Source organism: Protopterus annectens, chromosome 3.part0 (assembly GCF_019279795.1).
Source record: "Protopterus annectens isolate FY-2018-M chromosome 3.part0, PAN1.0, whole genome shotgun sequence".
Taxonomy (NCBI): Eukaryota; Metazoa; Chordata; order Ceratodontiformes; family Protopteridae; genus Protopterus; species Protopterus annectens.
In genome coordinates this window covers 1082762177-1082777066 of record NC_056731.1, presented here as the reverse complement: position 1 = coordinate 1082777066, position 14890 = coordinate 1082762177, and positions in this window count along the sequence as shown.

Sequence of the window (14890 nt, the reverse complement as noted above, 5' to 3'; positions counted from 1 at the left end):
ACCCGTCCAGTGTTTTGCTTTAACATGTGTGCAATTTCACAGAGTTTTTTATTTGCACATCAGGCTTTAGTCCCCTGATGTCAGAATATAAGTAGTATAATTCAGCCACATCATGTGTATTTTGCACTTCATACAATTTATCTTAATTTTACGATGTCTTAATGTAATCAACAGCTTTATCCATCTCTTTTCATATTTGTCATAAATCTGACCCAATATAGTAGAATATAGTGCATGATTACTAAATCTTTTGAATTACCTATACAAGAATTCATTGAAACAGTTCTTATGCTGTTGAAATACCTTGCAGAAGGCTAAGAAATGTAAACATTTATAATAGTACATTGAATGTAATCACCCCTTTATTAAAGTAGTTGTATTTGTATTTGACAGAATCTGTAATTTGCACCGATAAAATGCGGCATTTGCTAATGTGAAGCCACTATATCAACAGTAAGAAATAGATAATGACCTATTTTAATCATTTTATTTAGTTCTTGTGGAACAATAAAGATGCATATACTGACTCAGTTTACAACATTCAGCTGAATATTCAAGTGTTCTCTTTACTTCTACTTCTTTGTTAATGCCACCTAGGGTTTCATACACTTCAATTCCTACTTAGATTTACACACGAGAGTTAGTGGTACTTTATAGGAGCTTGTATTACTGATTCTGCCTCAGAATAAATCTGCATATGATATTTTCATAAGAAATGACAATAGAACTTCAGTTAATGACTTTGGTTCTAATATGAATGTCAATGATGTGCATACAGTTCCTCTTTAGTTACATTGAATATCAGTCTATTAGATATAGTCTCAGATAATATATTATAATCTCCACCTGTGAATAATTTGCATTAAAGATATTGATTCCTAATTTTAGCATTATCATCAGCACATGATTTATGGTAGTTTCAGATTAACAATGATCTATTTTAAGATTTCAGTGTTTCAGCTAATTTCATTTTGATAACGCCACTCAGAAGCAATTCTTGATGTAAACATTTTCATCATTCTGTTACTAAACATGCAAATAATTTTGAATGCAGTTCTCTTTTGTTTTATACACATTTGTTAAAAAATGGTTGCTTCTACCACAGTGCAATTTATAAAAGGTAGGTCGATACTTCCTCTCACATTTACTATCTCATCTTGTAAATGAGGATTGAATTTTAATTTTACCATTTTTATTTCTTCACCTCATATATTCTTTTTCGGGTCTGAAATATTGTTACAATAGATTACCTCTTCACTTCTTTTTCAGTTTTGTTTTTTCTTTTGAGTCACATTTTATCTTATCATGCCTACTTTTTCTTTTAAATTGTTTAACTGTGACCTAGTAAATTTATGTTTTGTGAATACATGCACACTCGTAAGGTGAGGTCAGTTTATTTATTTATTTATTTCAGTTTGATGACCAGGGAAGTCCACTGGGCTTTCAAAGGCCCATTTTCAGTGGAGGCCCGGGGAGATAAGCTCCATGACACAATTACAGTAATAAGTCAATTACAATTCAAAAACATGTCAAAAATATTATCAATAGTAAGTCAGATCCATCATTAAGAGGACATTGTTCAAAACAACAGACATACAGTACATGTCACAGTACAACTTAATGAATTTAGCATAAGTAGATGTAAGAATAAAGTATAGGTCTAGTGGTAGTGAAAATTTATTCTATAAGCAGAGTGAACATAGTATAGTATTTATAGAGAATGTATTAGTAATATAGAGGATGCAAGAGATGAGCAGAGTGTTAAGTGTGAATGATGAATTACAAAGTGGGAACTTGTGGGTGAAGAGCAGGAGCAAATCCACTTGGAGGATAGATATGAGTGAAGGAGGGATGGATTTGAAGTTGGTGGGATTTGCAGTGTTTCAAAGGGAGGGAGGGGTTCCAAAGTTTGGCTATAAAGTAAGATAGCAGGAAGTGGCCAGGGGGCCTAGAGGGTTTGTGAATCTGTAATAGGTTTTGGTTTTCTAACGGAAGTGGGTGATTTGGAATATAGGGGGAGAAGGTGAAGGAGAGAGCTGGACAGTTAGATGGGTTGAAGATGAGTTTGTGAGCTGTGGAGAGTTTTAGGGCAGTTCTTTTAGGTGCTCTGCTTGACATGAATGAGAAGATTATTCCAGAGAGTATGGGCAGTCTCTATGTGATGAACCTGTCCCTTCAGCATGTTCTATTGATTGTAATATGAGGTCGTGATCTCTGGAGTGTGTGGCATGGGGGGATTGGGATTTTTTTAAGTATAGCATGTAGCCCAGGCCGGTATGACCCTGACCTTGAGTAGCATCTTACCCTCACCAAGAATGATGCCACAATATGAAGACAAGATGATCAATTTCAACAATTGGCTTAAGTATTGGTGTCATTCAAAGGGGATCCAATGCCTGTCAGCCTGGGATGACATGCTCGACAAGCCACGATGCTTCACTAGGGATGACTTGCACCTGTCACCTCTGGGCTTTCGGATATTGGCAAAGGCTCTTGCTACCCCCATAGTGCCTTTTTTAGGCAAGGCTCAAAAGACAAACCCACCTCCATAGATATCACAAGGGATAAGAAACTAAGAGTAATGCTACTCAACGCCAGAAGTCTAAACCTCAAGATGCATGCACTCGAAACTCTCCTTAGCATGGAGAACATCGATATCTGTGCAGTAACAGAAACCTGGTTCAAGGCTCCCGAGAGCACCCCAGCACTACCAGGTTATACCTCATACCATGCTTTTCGGCCGCAAAACTTGGACCGAACCACAAAAGGAGGGGGAGTATCAATATTCGTCAAAGATACCCACACCTCCAGGTTGGTGGCACAGCACGAAACATCAGAGACTATCCATGTGCAACTAACAGTGGGTAAAACTGCCTTCCAGTTTATAGCCTGCTACAGACCACCCTCCCAAACCCAGGAACCCCACTCGGCCTTCCTGAGAACACTGGAAAATATGAAGGTCTCTCCAAACACCATTATATTGGGCGACTTCAACTACCCAAACATAGACTGGGAGCATTACTCTAGCTCCAACACCCTAGCGCAAAGGTTCCTAGAATTTATAAACTCAAATGCTATGGAACAACTTGTTACCACTCCCACAAGAGGGGAAAACATACTGGACCTGATCATCACCAACATGGGGACTCTATGCTCCAGACCAGAAGTGTATCCCTCACTGGTAAGATCAGACCATAAACTAATCTCACTGGATATTCACATCCCGACCCCACCCCCTGCCCAGAAAACCACAGTGAAAAACTTCTCTAAAGCAAATTTCACACTCCTCAAAACCGAGGTGGGATCCTTCAAAGCCCCCGAGCCTGTGGAAAATACGGCCCAGACTGCAAAATCCTTTATAAATGCATTCTATGAACACCTTCAGGAATGCATGGATCTTGCAATCCCAAATAAAACCAAGACCCAATCCTCCAAAGGCAGATGTCCTGTCTGGTGGACCCCAGCCATAAACAAACTATACAATAGAAGGAGGAAGCTACTACATGATAGAGCAAAATCCCAAAAAGGGAAGGCATCTCTGATCAGTATTAGCAAAAAACTACGGGCACTCATAAAATCGTCTAAGGCCAGCTTCGAGAGAAAAATTGCACAGGACACTAAGGATAATCACAAGGCTTTCTTTAGTTATGTTTGGAACCTGGGTGGGAATTCCCAGATATGCTCAGAATTAGTCCAAAATGACAAAAAATACACCGAACCCACAGACATTGCCAACATCCTAGCTGACAGGTTCAGCGCAAACATCTCCCCCCCTCCCCACCAAAAGGGCAAATATCTATCCCAGCAGAGTGCTGCCCCTCTGACATCTCAGATGCTCAGGTAAGAGCCGCCCTCTCCAAAGCAAAAAACACAGAACAATGGGACCAGATGGTGTCCCGGGCTGCGTCCTACATGAACTCCAAGAAGAGCTAAATCCAAACATAAAACTACTGTTCAGTATCAGCCTTACTACAGGATATGTACCCAAAGAGTGGTGTACAGCAACAGTGGTCCCTCTCCACAAAGGTGGTGCCTCAATGGATCCTGGAAACTATTGCCCCATAAGCCTGACTAGCTTGGTCTGCAAAGCTATGGAAAGGATCATCATGGACCTCATAAATAAAGATATTGGGGACCTACAGACACTGGATCCTACCCAGTTCGGCTTTGTTAAGGGCAGATCCTGCCTCTTAAACCTGGTTGATTTCATTTTAGCAGTCACCAAGGCCATTGATGAGGGGAAGGTGGTCCACACAGCCTACCTGGACCTCGCAAAAGCCTTCGATGCAATACCCCACTCGGGCATTATAGATAAGCTCACTAGCTTAAATATAAACCCCTGTGTCACTAGATGGGTTGCAAACTGGCTCAAGGATAGAACCCACATGGTTAGAAATGCTGCAGCCATGTCAGACTCCAAACCAGTTACAAGTGGCATCCCACAAGGCTCAGTCCTGGGACCTCTCTTGTTCGGTATATATTTCTCGGAGGTACAGGCCAACACGGAAGGACTGTGGCTGACTAAGTTTGCAGATGACTGCAAACTGGGCACCATAATCGACTCTCCAGCCGACACAAGCATCCTCCAAAAGGGCCTCATAGAAACAGACAACTGGTGCCAGAGCCATGGCCTCAAGCTAAACGCCAAAAAGTGTATAGTCACCCCCCTTGGCAAAAACAAAGTGCCCAAAAATTACCACATAGGTGGTAATCCATTAAGTCCAGAAGAAGTAATTAGGGACCTGGGGACCCAAGTTGATAGCAATCTTTCATTTGACAACCACGTGGCCAAAGTGGTTAGAAGAACATTTTATATAGCCCACCTAATCATGAAGGGATTCACATCTAGATCAGGGGAGGTCATCGTGCCTCTTTACTCATCCCTCATCAGGCCCATAATTGAGTACAATGCCCCTTTTGGGATGTACCTTACCAGACACCTGCAGCAACTGGAAAGACCCCAAAAGTACCTCACCAAGAGGATCAAAGGGCTCAAACAAATGCCATATGCTGCCCAGTTAAAGAAACTCCAGCTCTACTCAGTGGCATACCGCCTGCTCAGAGGCGATCTGTGCATGACGTACAAAGCCATGTCCAACCCGGAATTAATGGACATGCTGCACCTCAGAAAATCCAAATCCCATCGAGCTATGCGTTTGAGAGACTTGAACCTCAGAACTGAAATAAATAGGACATGCTGGAGGGACAGATTCATAACCCAGAGGCTCCCTTCACTCTGAATAAAATCCCAGTCCAGGTTAGGCAAAGTCCCTCATTGACTCTCTTCAAGAGGAATCTTGATGAGTGGATGGGAGATTGTAGGTTTACCCTGGGTATCACTTCTGTGTCACTGTTAGACAGAGGCACAGTATACTAACCTCGAAAAAGGGCATAGCAAAATTAATTTAAAATGGGTGGCGAAAGCCAAACACACTCTGGCTAGGCTTATAAATGACCTAGGGCAGATAGCCTAGTATGAACCTATGAACCTATGAACCTAAGTAGGGTTGGATCAGACATGGCTTTGTAAGTCAAGCAGAGATCACCTCTAAGTGAATGATAAGAGACTGAGAACAGCTGAAGTTTCTTGAGTCTGTCTGTGTAGGACATGTGTTTAAGGCCTAGGATCCTTTTTGTGAGGTACTTTTGTGGCCTCTCCAGCTGTTGAAGGTGTCTGGTCAGGTACATGCCAAATGGGGCGTTATGCTTGATGATTGGTCTAATGAGGGACAAGTAGAGGGGGATGATGACCTCTTTCTTCTTGGATGCGAAACCTTTGGTTATGAGATGTGCCACATAGAAGGACTTAATGACCACAGTGGCAATGTGGTGCTTGAAGGTGAGGTTGCTGTCAGCCTGGGTGCCCAGATCTCTTCAGTGTTCAGTGGGCTCCCATTGACATGGTAATTAGTGGAAACTGAGTTTTTTCCAAAGGGAATGATAAAGCATTTTTTGGCATTAATCTTAAGACCATGGTTCCGGCACCAGTCATTGGTCTCAGTGAGGCCCTTTCGTAAGATGTCTGCATCACATGGGTAGTTAATAATGTCTCCTAGCTTGCAGTCCTCAGTGAACTTGGTCAGCCAGAGTTCCTCTATGTTGGCATGGACTTCTGAGAAGTAGATGCCAAACAGGAGAGGGCCCAGGACCGAGCCCTGTGGGACTCCACTCATGACTGGTTGACAGTCTGACTTGGAATTCACAACTTTCACTCTGTGGGTCCTGTCTCTGAGCCAATTTGCAACCCACCTAGTGATATAGGAATCAATGCCTAGTTCAGTGAGTTTGTTAATGATACCTGAGTGGGGAATGGTATCAAAGGCCTTGGCTAGGTCAAGATAGGCTGCATGCACTGCCTTACCCTCATCCACAGCCTTGGTGACTGCCTCGAAAAAGTCAACCGTGTTCAGCAGGCAGGATCTTCCTTTGACAAACCCAAACTGTGTGGTGTCAAGAGTTTAGAGATTGCATATATCTTTGTTAAGCAGGTCCATGATGATGCACTCCATAGCTTTACATACCAGACTCCGGCTAATGGGGAGATAGTTCCCAGGGTCTGTAGTTGCTCCCCCTTTATGGAGAGGGATGGCTGTAGCAGTGTGCCATTCATTAGGGACAAAGCCTGAGGTAAGGCTGTGATTGAAGAGGGTGCACAGATGTGGTGCCAGTTCATTTTGTACCTCATGTAGAACACAGCCAGGGATATTATCAGGTCCCATGGATGCTGTATTCTTGACTTTGCACAATGCAGCTTTTACCTATGCTATAGAAATGTTGGGTACCAGACTTTCTTCTGGTATTGTGATAGGGTCTTTAGGGGGGAGAGGGGTAAAGTTGGCACTGAATCTGACAGCCAGTATGTTGGCTATATCTGTTGGCTCAGTATAGGAGGTACCATTGTGCAATAACTCCGAGCAAATCTAGGTATTGCCTTGGAGGTTCTTGATATATCTAGAGAAGGTTTTGTGGTTGTTTTTGGTGTCAGCTGCAATTCTGCCTTCATAGCTGGCTTTAGAAGAGTTGATAAAGCATCTCAAGTTTTTGTTGAGGCTGATAAGGGAGTTTTTCCAGTCTTGTGATTTTACTTTTTTCTGCAACAGTTTCATCCTTCTGTTGTAATGTTTAGTGATGGCTGGGAGCCACCAGATTGGCATACTTTTTTTGGAGGAAAGCATCTTGGTTTTATTTGGTATGGCAAGTTCCATTCATTTGTGTACGTGCTCGTACACTGCATTGGTGTATGAATCAGCTGTCATGCAGCTATTTTCCATTGGCATGGGTGCCAAGAAGTTAGCCAACTCTGATTTTAGGAGCCCAAAGTCAGCTTTGGAGAAGTTTTTTAGGGTGGTCTCCTTTGTGGGGGGTGTAGGTGAAATGGAGATTTCCATGGTGATCTGTTTGTGGTTGGATCTAACCAGGGAGGAATTTACCTTAGGTGTGAAGCAACATTTTCTCATGTTGATGATAACCAGGTCAAGGATGTTGCTCCCTATAGTGGGGGTCAGAATGAGTTGGTCCAGGGCATTGGAATTGATAAATTCCAGGAAGCCAGTGCATTGGTACATGAATAGTTTTCCCAGTTGCTGGAATGGTAGTTGAGGTCACCCAGTATGAGAGTATTGGGCTGGATCTTGGTAGATTTCAGGGTGCTTAAGAACATGGAGTGAGAGTCTAGGGACATGGTTGGGGTTCTGTAGCAGGCTATGACCTGTATCGCCATCTTACCCAGTGTTAGTTGTACCGGCAGTATCTCAGATGCATTATGCAGGGTTACCAATCTAGAGGTGTGCATATCTTTTATAAATATGGAGTCACCATCACCTTTAGAGCTTCTGGACATATTCTGGGGCCTTAAGGTATGGATTGAGTTGTAGCTTGTAAGCGCAGGGGTGCTTTCTGCCTGTTTAAACCAGGTCTCCATTGCAGCACAAATGTTGACATTCTCCACTTTGAGGAGAGCTTTGAGCGAGTGCATCTTGAGATTTAGACTTCTAGCATTGAGTAGCATGACCCTTAGATAGCATTTATTTGTAGCTCTTATGGTGGAAATTTGGTCTTTGGAACACTGCCTAAAAAAGGCAATATAGGGGTGACAAGAGCCTTAGCCAGTAGCCTGAATCCCAGGTGTGACAGATACAGGCCGTCTCTGGCAAAGCATCAAGGTCTGTCAGTTATGTCATCCCAGGCAGACAGACACTGGATCCCCTTAGAATTACTCCAGAAGCTTAGCCAATTGTTGAAGTCAATAATTTTCTGCTCATGCTGTGGTATCATTCTGGGTGATGGTAGAATACTGCTCAGGGCTAGGGTCATACCTGCCTGTGCCACATAATCTGAGTTCCATCACATCTCTTTTCATGTAGTCCAGGGAGGCACGTCTCAGGTCATTCACATCCACATGGACAATGACTAAGTCATACTTGTACTTGTTGTGGAGTGACCTGAGTGCATGTGTTGTGTGGTGGATCCTGGCACCTGATAGACAACTGACTGTCACCTTCTCCTTGTTCAGCCTAGTGAGTGGGACATCAGTGTGCCTTACTATTGAATCTACTATGATTAGTACATTGAGCAAAGTGTTTTGCCTTAAGGGCTTAGGTTGAGGGCCACACTGTGGTGGTGAGCTATGTGTTCTGTGGTTGGTGTTGTGTTGTGGTGGTTGAGTGCATTTCTGTCTCGGGGGGGGGGTGGGATTTCTGTTGTTTAGGTGAATTTTTATTGAGATCCTCCACAAAGGTGGGAGTATGGTTTGTGTTTCTTTGTGTGAGTTGTGATAGCTGGTGTTTTGGAGGGCTGTGTGTTGCATGTAGTGTGTTACAAGTGTTGACCTTCTCTTGACCAGCTAGTCCGGTCTTAACTGAAGAGTGCACAGCTTCCAGTTTGGTAATATAAGTGCAACTTTCACATGTTGCAGTGGCACAAGCCCCTGAGCAGTCTATGTAATGTGTTTTACCTCAGACTCACCCTATTTATATATTGTCAGCCTGAGATCATTTAATCTCAGAAAAGAAGTAAATGTACAAACAAAAATGTAAACAAATAAAAAAAAAATTCCAAGCAAAACCACAGCTAGTAACAGGCAGAAAGGCAAGGCTCAGCAGTTGTAAAATCCACAAATTTTATTAAAGGTTAGCGCTTTCGCAGTGTTCAACACCAGTTCATCAGACAAAAAAGTAAAGCAAATAAACTTCTTTTATACTAAACTTTAGTATCAATTAACATAACAATGCAGAATCCTAATTGATTCACAAGTCATTGACTTTTAAAGCAACTGCATCTAAAATCAGCACATAAAAAGTAGCAAGTAAAAAACACAAAAATGCAGAATATTACATTTATCTATTTTTCTTTGCCTTTAAGACTAGTTTTAGGGGGTACATGGCCATTCAGACCCATTCCCCTGTGTGCTTATAACCTTAAAATCCATTTTAATTCTGCATTCTCTGTGAAGTTTACTAAGTCCTCCCTCACACTCTCATTCAAAATTTGCAAAACTTGAAATACAAATGTATGTGTGTTGCCATTTGTTAATGTGTGTCTTGCTAAAGCACTACAGTCATTCCTTCTTCTCGTACAATATAAATGATCCAGCACTCTCTCTTTCAATTCCCGGTTAGTTTTACCTATATAAAACTTGAAGCACAAACCACAGTGTGCTGCATAAATAACATTCTGTGTCGTACAGTCTGCTGAAACCCTAAGTTTCCATAAATCACCTGTCTGTGTATGCTTAAAATGCATAGACTGATCAATATAATCACAGTATGCACATCCTGACATTTACGTGTACCCCATTGTCTTACTCCTAAATTATAATATAATATAGGATAGCATAAACGTTGTTTAAGGTTCTTTTTGTTTTTATACATAAAAGTAGGCTGTTGGCCTACCAGACTTTTTACCTTCTCATCTGTGTGTAAGATATGGCAGTTACTTCTGACTACTTCCCTAATCTATTCACCTCTGATGTATAGGTAATAACCATGGGCATTTTCACAGAACTGTTTTTAGTGTACTTAAATGTATCATTTCCTTGTGAAAAATAGGGCTTAGCCCTCCCTCCTCTTTCCTCATTTGTTTTACTATATGCATTGTCCATACCCACTACCCATAAAGTCATCCAGTAGATGGCATAGTCCCTCACGAAAGTCCTTGTCATCACAGGATAAACATGAGGTCCTCATAGCCTGTCCCATGATAATATTACTAAAAATGTGTTGTGGATGCATACTCTGTGCAAATACGTGGAACGATGGTATTCTTTTCTATGAATACTGGTGGTTAGACCAGTTCCTTGGTTAGCTATAGTTACATCCAAAAAATCAATTGTACTCATGGATTTGTTAAGGGTGAATTTGAAAAAGTTACTGCTGGTGTTCAAATATTGGGTAAAAAATTCTAAACTCTCTTCATACCCCTGCCAGCGTATAAAAAGGTCATCCACAAAACTTCAATACATTATTATATGTGGGTTCAAATTATTTAGAATGTGCTGGTTTACCCATTCCATTATTACTAAGTTGGCATAGGAGTTCGCACAGCTAGTGCCCATAGCAACTCCAGTTTTTTTGCCAGTAGCACTTATCTTTGAAGAAAAATATGTTATTGTATAGAAGTAATTCCAGAAGTAGACAAAAAAGGTCCACCTGTTTTGATTCAAATTTTCCATATCTATCTAAGGCACTTTCCACCATCATTATTCCCTCAAGACTGGGAATGCATGTAAATAATGAGATCACATCTAGGGTTCTAAGGACCTCAATGCTTTTACAATTTTCTCCATTAGTTGCAGTATATAGATCCCTTAAAAATGTTCTGTGTCCCTTAGCACTACCTCAGATTCATCAAAAACCTTTCTAAGTTGTTTATCCAGAAACCTAGAGATAGGCTCGGTCAACCAATTTAGTTTAGCTTAGTGATTTAAACACTTATGCTAGTATTTATGCAGTAATGATGCATTATTTGAAATGCAGGGTTGACAACTGCTTACTAGAATGTCTGAATTTAGGACTCATCACTAAGGAATTGTATGATTATTTTATAGCGCAGAATCCACTTATACCCCAAATGCATGGGTTACCAAAAATACTTAAGCATCCCATGAGTCCTCCATTTAGACCCATTGAAGCAGGTGGGGGCTGGTTGACAGAGCCTATCTCTAAGTTTCTGGATACTAAATTGATACTAAAGTTTAGTATAAAAGAAGTTTGCTTTACTTTTTTGTCTGATGAAGCGGTGGTGAACACTGCGAAAGTTCTAACTTTTAATAAAATCTGTGCATTTTACAACTGCTGAGCCTTGCCTTTCTGCCTGTTACTAGCTGTGGTTTTGCTTGGAATTCTGTTTGGGTCTGCTGCTGGAATACATTCACGGCCTTTGGGTTTTCTTGCTGAAATAAAAAAAAAAAGATCATTCTTTTTCCAGGATGCTTTGATCTTAAAATCTCACAGGAAATATAACTTTCAAAGCCACAGATATTGCTACAACAGATATTAACTAATATCATGGAAAGAAAATATAGCTTGGAACATACATGTTGAATAAGCAAAATAATCACTTATATGTATATGAAAGAAAAACATTTATAGCTGCACATCACTAAGCTACACAACTCATTGGAGCAAATGATATTTAGATATGGAATAATTGTTAAATGGAAATAATAGAAAGAATATGAAATGTTTTCCTAAAATAATTTATTTATATTAGGTCGTTCTTTCAAAATCATCATACAGTGCTATTAGTTCACAATAGTAAACCATGCATTTGGTTTACTAATATGAGACAATGAATGTGCATCTTCTGAAAAATTCCTCTCTGTATATCAGGAGTGTGTTTTCTTCTGCAGTATATTACCTGGCATTCTAACAAAAAATACTGTAAAGAGTCTGATAAACATTCTCATCCATATCTACACCAAACACTCTGTATACCCTGCTTAGTAATTTATTGACACATATTTTAAATATCTTGCTATATATTGTATTAAAATGTAGTGCTCTCTTTAATGGGTATTTCCTGTATCTTACTGATTCCTAAATTAGTTTCCCAGTCTCTCCATGTACAGCACACATTATTCAAAGGTAATATATTTCACTGTTATTATTCTGATGGTGTTAAATCACTCCAAGGCTGTGGAAGACTTCCATGATGTCAAGTCATTTTTTCTGATTCTTTTTGGGTATTACATTGCTTGTTTTATATCAGTGATTATTACCTTGCTCATTTTTAAAGGTTGAGAATTAAGATGGTTATATTTCCAAGGATCTGAATGTCTTATATTTTGCTGCAATTTATCATAAAGCAAATAAATAATTAAGTAAATAAATAAATTAAAATAAACTAAATTATACTGAACATCTTCATGTACATGTGTGTGTGTGTGTGTGTGTGTGTGTGTGTGTGTGTGTGTGTGTGTGTGTGTGTGTGTGTGTGTGTGTATGCATGCAGCATTTACAGAGGTGTGTCTAACATGGAACACGCACTGATACTGGTTGTCTACCATGGGCAAGTAGTGCTGTAACTAAGACTATATGTGAGGGTTGAATGATACAGATGTTGCTGGTGTTGCTATACAAAAACTTAACACTGATTTGTATGTGCTTTGCAGGTAGGATTGTCAGCATAAATATTCTTACCAATGTCAGACCAGGTTTGATTCATGGTCTTGCATGTGGTATATTAAATTTTGTCAATATCTCATCCTCGTTTGCATAACTCACATGTCCTACAATGTTTCCCTGTACTTCCGGTTTGGTGCTAGTAGACAAATAGGCCATTTCGGGTGGCCGCGGTGGTGCAGCAGTCAGCGTTGCTGCCTCACAGCAAGAGGATCTCCGGTTAGATTCCTGGCTAGGGTGCCTTCTGTGCAGAGTCTGCATGTCCTCCCTGTGGTTGTGTGGGTTTCCTCCGGGTGCTTCAGTTTCCTCCCATATCCCAAAGACTTGCAGTAGGTGGACTGGACACTCTAAATTGGCCCTAGGTGTGAGTGTGTGCATGTGTGTGTGCCTTCTGTGGAAGGCTGGGCACCGGGCTGCCAACTCAACACAGTAATACTCCACTGCCAATCATGAGCAGACAGATGATCCACTGTGGCGACCCCTAACCGGGAAAAAGTCGAAAGAAGATGACAAATAGGCCATTTCAGGTGTCATGTATGGTGCTATACATTGATGTATGCCTAGAGGTTGTTTGGAAATTGTCTTTTCCTTATAATGCTGTCACCTGGTAGGCAGGGCCAGTACCACAGTGGCCTTGGCTCAGAATGCTGAGACTACTGATTGGTGCAATGAATCCAGCGGTATTGAGTCACAGGAGAATAGACATGCCTTCAGCATTGTGGATATGGACCAGGATGAAGTATCTCACACCCATGGTCCAGCAAAAGGGTGATACAGCATGGCAGCCAGAGAAGCACCTATTTAACCAACTAATGAGCAGCTAACAGCTGACCATTGTTAGTAATGGTTAAATTAGTTCATAGTGGTCCTGGCTCCAGTAGATCTGGTTTGGAGGAGTATATTGAAGGTGATCATATAATCATGGACCGAAGTCCATCGTAGGCAGGGTACAATCTGTATCAGCTTCAGCAGATGTGGTAACAGCAGCGGTGAGCAGGGGGATCATGATGTTCTAGATGTGTGGGATCTCCTAGTACCAGTTTGTATGCTGGTACAGTTGAAGAAATGGCTGCAGTGGCAAATACTTTCCTCCTTTCTTGAGGTTTTGGAGACACTGAGTGTAAATCTTATATTCCTGTAAAAATGTGCAGTGGTGATAAGAAATATCACTCGGTTTTTCTGTCTCATTTCTGATAATAATGAGTGACTGCAAAAAAGTGTTGTTTAAACATCATTATATCATAACATGGCTAATTTATCTCTTTAATACCTGTTTTTCATGATATGCCCGCTAAGTGTATAGCCTGACTGTTGTTTACTAGGATAAATGTGCATGAAGGCAGACATCAGATTCAAAGCTTCATGCAGGACTACAGACCAAATTCAATAATCCTGCAAGATCAAGGTCCATGCCTTAGTAGATCACTGGGCTTTAGTGTTTATTTCTCAATATCCAAAGCATGACTAATGACAGATATTTCAGCTATAGCGAGTGCAGTAAGCAGGTATGCATGAGTTAACAAGAGTGTTTCACTACCAAGTGTAAAGGGTTAGGCCTGAGACAGTACACATGGTATTTGTCAAGTCATCAAAAATCATACCAGAGGATGTAGCACATGTATATAGATTGTCGTATTGCCTAAATTCTGTGTGTTTGTTGCTGTCTATGCAGATAATGATTGTTGTGCCTAGTGTACAACTCATGCACTCAGGACATGCACATTATCAGCATGCACTGATGAGGCTTTGGAAATGCAGCAGTTACTGTGTGGACATTATGCTTTATCTGTGCACAGGCTGCATATGATGACATTTCACAGCACATATGCTTGAACCAGATTCGCATTGTATCACTTTCCTGTGGAATTACTACACGTCGCTTTTTCTCACTCACAATTGTCTTCTTATTCTTTGTTGCTACCTGATGATACATCCCATTACTGTTTCTGTTATGTAATGTATGGTTCATTGGTTAAACCTCCTATACCTCAGAGTAGAAAGCCACTGTACTTTAATGTCATTACACTGTGCAGGATTGCACATGCTACAACCCAGAAAGATGTTATCAAAGATGTATACTGCTCACCACAACTAGTTATATCTCAACATCTAAAACTGGATCTAGCGATGAATGCACTCACTTATTATACTTACAATCTGTGTGCCTAACAATAAGCTATTCTTCTGAGGATGGTATATAGGTGTGATTAGTTGAGGCCCAAACTACACTTTTATGCATTTAATAAGGACATTTTACAGTTAGGTGCATA